This window comes from Marmota monax, unplaced genomic scaffold (genome assembly GCF_021218885.2).
Source record: "Marmota monax isolate L192 unplaced genomic scaffold, Marmota_monax_Labrador192_F-V1.1 WCK01_AAM20220418_F8-fsc00081, whole genome shotgun sequence".
NCBI lineage: Eukaryota > Metazoa > Chordata > Mammalia > Rodentia > Sciuridae > Marmota > Marmota monax.
Window position 1 is genome coordinate 4775992 of NW_026695234.1, and position 6422 is coordinate 4782413.

Consider the following 6422-nt stretch of genomic DNA (forward strand, 5'->3'; position numbering starts at 1 on the left):
TCAGCTGCCGGAAACGGCCTGGCCTCTGAGCTTCCCACTACCCACCACAGGGCCTCTCAACCCCAGCCCAGCCTGTTCCCCAAGCCTGGAGCTCAGAGCTCCCCTGTGCCTCCCAGAGTCTGAGCCTGGCTGGCTGTGACATATTTGCCTCATGTCTCCCCACTTCTCTGTATCTCTAAGAATAGAGGCAGACCTTGCACTAGTCCATTCTTTGAGCAGCTCCTATGACCTGTAAGGGTGCAGGAAAAACCAGGGAGAGGGGAAGCAGGCTCCTGAGGTAGGCAGTGGGCTAGGAGAGCAAATGTCTCTGGAACAGATGGGCCAGGGCTATACCTCCTGTTGTCTGCTACTTCCAGCTAATGACCTTGATCTCAGTTTCCTGTCTTTAAATGGAGGTGGTGGCAAGGATGAATTAAAGGAGGCAGCAAGTGCCCAGGACAGTTGGGCACATAGTAGGTGCTTAAAACAAATTCCTGTCTCTTGCTCTTTGAGCCTCTGAAGAAGAGGTAGGATCAAATAAACCAGGGCCCTTGGAGAGAAGCCTCTAAGAGGAAGGGCCACCTTGGGGGATAGGGACACAGGTCTATTCTATTTCACTCCAGGGAGAAGGGCTGAGCTGTGCCTGAGCCCTGGGCCCCTCCTGTGCTGCTGCTCTTGTGTTCCTTGCCTGGCTGGGGAGGGGGAGAGACCCTCAGGAAAGGTGTTCCTCACAGGTGGAAGGAAGTTTGGTGGGGAGCCCGATGTGGCGGAGTGCCTCTGGGCCTTCAACACCCGCCCCCCACGGACTCCCCCAACTCATAATCCGATTTATATTCCTATTTCCTCCTCTGGACCTGTCACCATGGCAACAGTTTTCTCAGTTGCACTTCATCAGCTTGTCGGCAAATCTTTTTTTTTCTGCCCCCTCCTTCAGTCTCTCTTTCTTCTTCCTCTGGGGGTCTGCTTTTCCGTGGACTCAGGGTGCTCACCTGTGTCCTTATCGCTCAGCTTCTCCGATTCTCCTTTGCTCCTTAAGGACACCCTGCATCCTCTGTCCAGACCTCTTTCTGTAGCCTCCCTTCTGTCTCTTCCTTCTCAACTCCACATATGTAGCAACCAGTGGGGGTTGGACAAGAACCTGTGTCCCTCCTGCTATCAGGGCAGAGAAGGGAGAGCCCTGGAGGGGCAGAGTTAAGTGGGGTGTGGGTCTGTCTGCAGTGATGCAGTTGGTGGGTGGCCTGTTCATCTCTGGCCAGGGGCTGGGAACAGTGGGGAGGGACAGCAGTATTGGGCAGTTTCTTCTTCAGCCCTATGTCAGAATCATGATGGCCCTGGGGTGTCCTGTGAGGCACTGCCCTTGTTTGCTTCCCAAATCATTGTCAGAGACCTCAGCCAACGCCTACAATTACCACTGACAAGGGGTGCTTCCTGAAAACCCGACTTTGGCCAACTTCTCTCCCTCCCAAGTTCCAATCAAATCTCTCCACCTCCTCACCAGTTACACCTATTGGAATATCCTACTATCATGCCTAATTCAATAACCCTAAACATGAACCGTCTTCCCCAAACCATCATCCCTCTTTGTACTCCCCTGTCACTACTCAATGTAAAAATCTTGGTGCTTCCTGTTGGTATATCGCTTCATGTCCTGTAACTTTCACAGGATGCAGCATGGTGTCAACGTGTCAGGGTATAGGTACCCCTCTCTGTCATTCTCCGTAGTCCAGAGTGTATCAATTCTCCTTGTGAAATGCCATTCATATCTGCCTCGGTTCCTTTGCCATTCCAAGTATATCACCTTATACCAAACACCCAGCAAGCCATCCTAGGCCCTCACTGCTGTCCCTGAGGTGGATGCCTCTCTTGCGCCTACTGTAATCCCTACTCAGAAATCAGCCCTGTCTTAAGTACAGCTTTCTTCTCCTTCTCCTCACCCCTCCTTAGTTTTCTTCTTCCTGTATTGAGCATCTTACCTTGTTCTATGTTCTACGCTCTTCATATGTGGAATCCCGATCTTCACAATACTTTATAAATGAGATATTATCCCATTTTAATGAAGAAGAAATCAGTGCTTGGAGTGATTGATTTCTTCGATGCTCTTCAGTTAGTAAGCCAGAGCCAGAACGCAAATCTAGATTTGTAGAGTTCCCAAGGTAGTGTTTTTTGCCCATATTACTCTTCTACTCAAACACTTCTGATCCTATTTCCTTATTTTTCCATTAAGCTTTCAAGGCTTATTCTGATCTGACTCCATCCCATACAAATATGTCTCCTACCTACGTATACATATATCTTGCTTTTCTTCCTTTCTTTCTTTCTTCCCCTCCCTCCCTCCCACCCCTTTCTTTCTTTCTTTCTTTCTTCAAGCCAGGGCACTCTACCACCGAACTACATTCCCAGCCCTTTTTATTTTATTTTGAGACAGGTCTTGCAAAGTTGCCCAGATTGACCTCAAATGTGATCCTCCTGCCTCAGTCTCCTGAGTCAATCTTGCTACTTCTCAATGTGACATGAATTGGTATCAATGAAAAACATTTGTGCACTTTAGGGATTGTTTTCATCTCTGTCCTGTTAACTATTTTGATCAGCACCTTAAGTGAAGATCTAATATCACAATTCACAGATAACAAGCCTGGAAGGATAGTAGACATTGAAAGACAGGATAAAGATCCATAAATTGGCTCCAAGCATAGAATGATAGGTAAACCAAATAAGATGAAATGTTCAGAAATGCTAGTAAGAGCTGGCACAGTGTTGCAAGCCTGTAATCCCAGTGGCTCGGGAGGTTGAGGCAGGAGGATCACAAGTTCAAAGCCAGTCTTGGCAACTTAGCGAGGTGCTAAGCAACTCAGTGAGACCCTGTCTCTAAATAAAATACAAAATAGGGCTGGGGATGTGGTTCAGTGGTTGAGTGCCCTTGAGTTCAATCCCTGGTACCAACAATCAAACAAAACTAAACAAAGCAAAAACTTAAGACCTTAGTAGCACATAATGGGCCAGGCATGACCTAGAGGTAGTTTCAGTGAAAAAGAATCAGGGTTTCAGTAAGAAATATTTTGCTGGAAATATGGCATTTGGAATAAAGGACAGGACAGACACTCCTGCTTTACTCTGTGTTGGTCAGATGTTATCATGAAGTCACTGTTTAGTGAACTGGAAATGTTTGAGCTAAAGAAGATAAGAGTCAGGGTCACTGAAGCTCAAATATGTGAAGAATTAGACTTACATTGTGTGACCCCCATGATATAATACATGGACCACCAGGAACTCAAAGTGAAGTTCAGCTCAAAGTGAAGTTCAGCTCAAAGTGAAGTTCAGTTCAGTGGAGACCACTGGGAGAGAGGGTTCAGCTCAGAGGAAGGAAAAGCAGATGCTCATAAATGAAATGGGCTGTCTCGGGAGGCAATAAGCTCTCCATTCCTGGGGATGTTCGAGATGATTCTGGGACACTGCTTGCCAGAAATGTCGGCAGGGAGTTCCACACCAGAAAGAATTTGAACTTGGTAGTTGGCTTTTTTTTTAAACAATTTTTTAAAAATATTTATTTTTCAATTGTAGTTGGACACAATACCTTTATTTTATTTATTTATTTTTATGTGGTGCTGAGGATCGAAACCAGGGCCTCACACATGCTAGGCAAGAGCTCTACCTCTGAGCCACAACCCCAGCTCCTACGTAGTTGGTTTTTGATGTCTAAGAACAGGATTGCTCCTGCTTGTGCTCTTCTTGTGCCCCTTACCCAGCCCTCTGTGCTCCCTGGTACCCACCTGGCCTCTCCTTCCAGACTCAGGTCAGTTTCCTCATTCTCCATCTCCCCGAGCTTGCAACCTGAACTGACTGCATAACCTCCACACCTTTTCATTATTTAGCATTCTTTATTGTGCTTTCATTATCCCCAACTCATTTGCCCCTAGAGGATAGATACCTATGTTATCTGTGACAGGATAAAAGCTTCCTAATCATTAGTTGGATACAGTAGTGCAAATCTGTAATTCCAACTATTTGGGAGGTTGAGGCAAGACCATCACAAGTTCAAAGTTGGCTTGAGCTACTTAGTAAGACACTGAATGAAATAAAATAAAAAGGTTTGGGGATGTAGCTCAGTGGTAGAGCACATGCCTAGCAGGTGTGAGACCCTGGTTTGATCCCCAGTACTACAAAACAAACCAAAACCAAACCCAAAAAAAACCTAAAAATTGACTGCCCCCAGCCTTCCTCTGCCCCGCCTCCTCTCACCCCCAAGATAATTTTATCCCTCACCTGTTGCTGGAAATCTTGTCTTGGCCTGCTCCTCCCAGGGCTTTTGTAATACAGAACTAGGAGGACAGGACAGTAGGTGAGAGAGGGAAGAAGAAAATAATGAAAGTGGAGTGTCTCCACCAATCCATGCAGTGTGCAAGTGGGAGATGACCGTGGACAGAGGAAGACAAAAGCTCTGTTGACTACCAAGGACCGAGGGGCTGATTTGGAGTTTCAGAGTGACCGTGACTGTTGCAAGGTGTAGCAAAGCAGCAAAAGAAAGAGAATTTGAACACATGTGGTTGTAGGTTATGAACTGGACAGCCTTCCAAAGATACAAGTAAAACCTATAATTCAGTTTTACAATTATGATCAGTGTTTGGGTTGTAGGGGTCCAGAATAGATTCAGCTCACACATCCTGTAACTTTCATAGGACTAAGCATAGTACCATGGTGTAAGTGCCCTAGTTCATAGCACCCCAGTCCCTGCAGATAGCACACACATGGTCCCGAAGCTGTGGGATCCTGAAAAAGGACCTCTGAGCTATGTATGTGTGTGTGTGTGTATATATATATATATATATATATATATATTTTAGAGAGAGAGAGATAATTTTTTTAATATTTATTTTTTAGTTTTTGGCGGACACAACATCTTTATTTGTATGTGATCGAACCCGGGCTGCACACATGCTAGGCGAGCGCGCTACCGCTTGAGCCACATCCCCAGCCCCTCTGAGCTATGTTTTTTAAAAACACTTCCCAAGCTTGGATTTCAAGTTACAAAAGGCCTAGGAGTTAGGTTATGGGTCTCAACAGAACTTGAAGGCTAGGGAAGTTAATCAGTGTTAATCAGTTTACTTCAAGTCACAGACCAGGTTTTAGGTCTGACTGGTACTTTGACTATGCCTGGCCCAGGGCTTTGTCCATAATCCAGGGATGCCTTTTTAAAATGACCCAGGGGTCTATATGCATGTCAATAGGGTTAGGCTTGGAGAAAAAAGGGGGTACCTGGGAGACTAGCAGTTCTGAGCACCACGTCCAGGCTCTGGGGGGTCCAGATAAGGAGGCCAAGCCTGCCTTCCCAGATCTTATGGCCTCACAGGGAAATGAGCCAGACACAGGAACAAGTCCAATGGAAAGTTGGAAACAAGTGCTATGGTGGTGTCGTGGAAAGAGTCTGGATGTGGAATTAGACTTCCAGCTATCACTCATCCACCACGTGATCTCAGGCAAGTCCTTTCACCAGTGTGTAAGACTTTCACCTGTGTGTAAGCCTGTCACCTCTTAAAAATATCAGTTCTGTAGTGCTACATATAAGAGAAAAGTAATGTAAGCACTGCCCCCCAAAGCACTCTGCTCCCAGAAGTATCTCAGAAAGACTCTTGCCTTTAACACAAGAATTAAATGGCAAGAATTATGTTCCCAGGACTTAGAACTTCCAGACCAATGGGCAGCAGGCAAAGAGTAGGCTTGACTGGTTTGGACTTCTTTTGAGGATCCTGCCTCTGATAACTTCTCCTAGTTTTATGCTTATTTATTTTGTGGTGCTGGGGATCAAACCCAGGACCCTGCACACACTAGGCAAGCACCTGCTTCTGGGTTTAAGAACTCTGCCCCCTCCCCATGCTGGTCAAAGCTAAGTGTTTATCCCTCTCAACAAGCCTGCTATCTAATTGCGGTCTTCAGAATAAAGATCTTGGAGCTAAATTCAACCCATCTTTCTTTCTTTTTAATATTTGAAGAAAACCAAGATCTTGCCTGAGAGGTAGGTTAAAAAAGAACAAGAAGAATGAAGTAAGGCCCAGAGAGTGGGACTGACTAGGCCAATATCACATACTCTGGACTCTGAGGCCCATCTTCTTTCTTTGGGGACTTGGAGAATTTATTACCAAGGGATTTTATGGAAATTAAGCCTTTAGTGATCTCTTATGACATCTGGTCTAGACCTCTTGCTGCAATCCTGTCTATCTTTGGAACTCCAGTAAGATATGTTCTGTCTGCCTGGATTGAACCACACCTGAGGCTTGTATGAAGTCTCAGTTCAGATGGTGATCCATATTGCAGTTACCCAAAACACGGGTAAGGTCTTTCCTAAGTGCTCCCTAAGCCCTAGTTACACTGAATTGAAATCCTCTCTTTACCTGTCTGTCCCCAGCTAGGCTGTCAGCTGTATAAGAGTAAGGACCTTATCTGTTTTGTCA